This window comes from Phoenix dactylifera, chromosome 2 (genome assembly GCF_009389715.1).
Source record: "Phoenix dactylifera cultivar Barhee BC4 chromosome 2, palm_55x_up_171113_PBpolish2nd_filt_p, whole genome shotgun sequence".
Classification (NCBI taxonomy): domain Eukaryota; kingdom Viridiplantae; phylum Streptophyta; class Magnoliopsida; order Arecales; family Arecaceae; genus Phoenix; species Phoenix dactylifera.
Window position 1 is genome coordinate 21,281,508 of NC_052393.1, and position 4,426 is coordinate 21,285,933.

Here is a 4,426-nt window from a genome sequence, read left to right on the forward strand (position 1 = left end):
CCTAGAAGCTCTATTCACATTTATCTGACCACTCAATCTTAACTCCTTTACGAGTTAATCGAGCTAAAGGTGCAGCAAGAAAGAAAAAAACCTCAGCAAACCGTCTATAGTATTCGGCTAGACCCAATAAACTACAAACCTCAGAAACACTGTTCGGTCTGTTATAGTTGACCATTGCTTCTACCTTTCTTGGATCTACATAAATCCCCTCTTTAGATATCACATGCCTTAGGAACATCACACTGTCCAACCAAAATTCACTTTTCTTCAATTTAGCATACAACTGCTCATGTCTCAGAGTTTCTAGAACTATCCTCAAATCCTGCTCATGCTCGGCTTGACTTCGAGAATAAATTAGAATATCATCAATAAAGACAAGTACAAATTTGTCTAAAAAGGGTTTAAACACTCTATTCATCAGCTCCATAAAAGCTGCAGGAGCATTGGTCAGCCCAAAGGGCATGACCAAAAATTCATAATGTCCGTACTGCATACAAAAAGCAGTCTTGGCACATCCTCCACCCTTATCTTCAATTGATGGTACCTAGGACGAAGATCAATCTTGGAGAATACCTGAGCATCCTTTAATTGATCAAATAGGTCATCAATCCTTGATAGAGGATACTTGTTCTTTACTGTCACTTTATTTATCTCTCGATAATCAATACATAACCTCATACTACCATCCTTTTTCTTTACAAACAATATTGGAGCTCCCCAAAGAGAAACACTAGGTCTAATGAAGCCTTTATCAAGAAGATCTTATAGCTACTCCTTTAATTGTTGTATCAGAAATCAAATCAATTGCAAATTCAATTGGTTATGTAGTGGCAAACTAGAAAGATCTTTCGAAAAGACATTAGGGTATTCATTCACTATTGGGATATCTTCCAATTTTTGGTCTGTTTGTCAGGTGTCAACTATTGTGGCAATATATGTCATACTCTCCTTCCCGAGTAGCCGCTTAATTTGCATAGAAGAGAACTCGAGGGAAAGTAAAAGCGCCACTACCCAAAAAGCTAAATTTAGTATCCATAGGGATTCAAAAATTTATTTGTTTGTCATAGCAATCAATAGCAGCAAAATTAGATGCCAACCAATCCATACCCAAAATTATGTCAAAATTATGAATGTCTATCACTAGCAAATCAGCGGTCCATTCTCTACCTACTATCTGAACTAAACAAGACATCAATATCTAATTAGCAATCACCCCACCATCGGTAGGGTTGCTAACATACAAATCAAATTCTAACGGCACATAGAGCAAGTTATGCCTTTACACAATTACAGATGACACAAAATAATGTGTAGCACCAGAATCAAATAACACATGGACATAAATAGATGAAATTGGCAATATACTTGATACCACGATGTTGGATGCCCGAGCATCCTGTTGATTTAATGCATAAACATGTCCCTGAGTGCGCGGTCTCCTCCCTTCTGAAGCTTAGGAGAAGAAAGCTGAGCTGACTGAGCTAGAGCAAGAGAAGCTTGCACTTGCTGGGACTTAGTAGCTTGAGGCCTCTGAACTAATTTAGATTTTTGCTGATTACGAGGGCACTCCACTATCTTGTGACCTTGCTGGCCACATCTGAAATAAGCACTAGATAACCACCTACAATTCTCAATCTTATAAGTACCACCACACGCTTTACACTTCGGCTTGTCTTGCTGAGTAGTCTTATCATAAGATTCTTGCTTCCTTGACCGCCAAGATTTGTCACGAGATTTTTGCAGGCTCCATAGAGTTCTATCCACCACGAGTATCAAAATCTTTACTCCTCTTCTTTTGCTTCCCACCTTTAGTATCTTGAGTTTCTTTCCAAATAACCTCCATATTCTTGGCCCTATCTACCAATTTATCATAGTTTGTTGAGTGCACTGCGGCCAAACCCCAATATAAGTGAGGCTTCAATCCTTTTTCAAATCTCCTCATCCTAGACTTTGCATCCATAACGAGGGTGGGAGCAAACCGGGACAATCTGTCAAACTCAGCCTCATATTCATCCACAGTCATAGCTCCTTGAGATAGATTAAGAAATTTCCTCTCTAGCTCCCTCGGTCGACTAGAAGGGTAATACTTGGAGTAAAAGGTTGTGTGAAACCTCTGCCAGGTAATTAGCTCATGCTCGGGAGCCAAAGTGCACTCCATAGACTTACTAGTAATAGTAGGCTCATTCCTATCGCATAAAGATGGCCAATCTAACCTTTTCTTCATCAGTGTACTTTATTGCCCTGAAAGATTTCTCCATTTCATCAATCCAAGCTTTGGCCTCATAAGGATTTGTGGTACCTTTAAAAGTCGAAGGGGTCATTCTTCTAAATTCTGCCATACCCCTTCTTTGATCAGTTGGACCAACATCCTGCTATATTGAATGCTAAGGTTGCTGCCTCTGCTGACGTACTAATCCAACAACCTCCTCAATCAATTCAAGTACCCGAGTTTGTGATAGTCAACTTTAAAGACCACGCAATAGCACGTATCTGGTAGGATAGTGATTACGGGTATCGATTCACAGGGATTGGGGTACAGTTGTTTTCTTAAAAATATTTGAAAAGAAGAGTTTGTGAAGAAAATTAAACTAAGAAATTTAATAAAAATGCAATTGATAATGATATGAGTAGAAGGAACCTAGGACAAGAAATTCACCGCTAACAGAGGACAAAGGGTTATTCGTAATTTATTTCGTTCTCAGGTTATTATGCAAACTGGCTACAAGCCCAATAGGCATTTGAATAAGATCTCACAAGAGTAGGTTAGGCATAGCGCATCTTCAGTTAGTTTGAAATGTCTACCCTAATCTAAGATGGCAGTACATCGCATCTTCCTTCAGCATGAACTATCGTACTTGTACTTTAATGATCATGAAGAAAATTTGTATAGACATTATACTTAAAATCACAAAATCTAAGCATAAGATAAAATGATATTTATTAAAAGCAAGAATGTCTATACAATTTCGAGAACATGAAATTAAAGATATAAAACCCGTGTTCCTTTGTTAGGGCTACATCGAGCCCTAGTGAAGAATTTAAGCTTCCATGCAGACAGTGGTCGGAACGCCAAAGACTTTCAACGCCAAAGACTTTCATTGCAATGGTGGACTCCTTCCTTCTTCTTCTTCTTCTTCTTCTTCTTCTACCTTCTCGGACTTTTCTGGGATTCACTGAATGGGGACTCCCGAAACAAGCCGAAGCATAAAATTTTTGGGCGAGAAAGGAATGCCTCCTCTGTTCATGCCTGGGCCTTTTATAAGCTCCAACCTTCATCTCTCCTCTTCCCTATTTCCCATGGAGATAAGGATGGATCGAAGCTGGATGGAGTTGAGGATTTCTTGCTTGATCTTCGGACGTGTTATAGATGCTGGCTCTGGTCCCGATGGCTTGAACAACCCGTGAGGATAAGCTCAGGTTCTGTTTTGCTGTAACAGGGGATCCGGCGAAGATCTGATGGCTGGGAGCTTATCCATCGAGAAGAATGCAGCTGCTGTGATTCATGATGAAGAGGAGATAATTTAGGAGCAGGGGATTTGAATGAATCAATTGTTTCGTTGCAATTTGTTGGGAATTTTGCTCTTCACGACTGAAACAGGGGATTCAGTTTGGATGAGTAAGAGGGAGCCGTACGCGTGGAGTAGGTGATAATCCATCGGGAAAGAGATGAAGTTCGAAGCTGGTAATCCATGAAACTCGAGAGACTGCTGGTTGAGATGTTTAATCAGTTGTGATGATGCCGTTTGAAAGTTTAATTTGCTGTTGTTCGCGCTGGGAGAAAGAACCGATGTGTTCCATGGTGATGCTGAGAATTCCGTGGCGTTCGGGATGAAGTTGTTTGGGACGCAATCAGCTCGGGATGCTGCTGTTAATCCAGATGCTGAGAGGCTTAGGCTTGGGGATCTAGCTGGAACGTGCTGGGAATGCTGAAAGAATCATCACGGATCATGGGATCCGGCCTTGGAAGCTATCCACGAGTGCTGAGATTGGAGCTTATCCGGAAGAGGAGTTCCGTTTTGAGGCAGGGTATGATGTGGATGAAGCTCATGGCTGAGAAGACTTGATCCTTTGATGCTGGGATATTCGGAGAAGGAAAGATGAGCTGGGAGCAAATCCGGATGGGGTCTGGATTCGGTTGAGGATGTGGATGAAGATAAAAGTTTGTTTGCTTGGCATGCATCGCGGGAGAAGCTGGGAGATATCCGGGAGAAGAAAAGATGAGTGCATGATCTGTGCTGGCTCTCATCCGGACACGCAGAGCAGGGGAGCTTCAACTCGGGCGCAGGATATGGATGGATCACAGAAGATCGCTGGGATGTTGGGCAGCTGGGGAAATCCGGAAGGAGGTTGGAAGAAGAAGATCTGCGGCTCTGTTCCTTGTTCTGTTTTGGGTCTGAATGAAGGCTGGAGTGTTGTTTTGCTGGGA

General features: G+C 41.6%; 1 long non-coding RNA gene across 1 annotated transcript; it reads right to left on the bottom strand.

The window, feature by feature from the left end:
* Positions 1-2,915: 2,915 nt before the first annotated feature.
* LOC120109912 lies at positions 2,916-4,426 on the bottom strand. Its single transcript, XR_005510715.1, has 2 exons — positions 3,634-4,426; positions 2,916-3,493 (listed from the first exon to the last, which is right to left on the bottom strand). It is a non-coding gene; the product is annotated as an uncharacterized LOC120109912 (long non-coding RNA).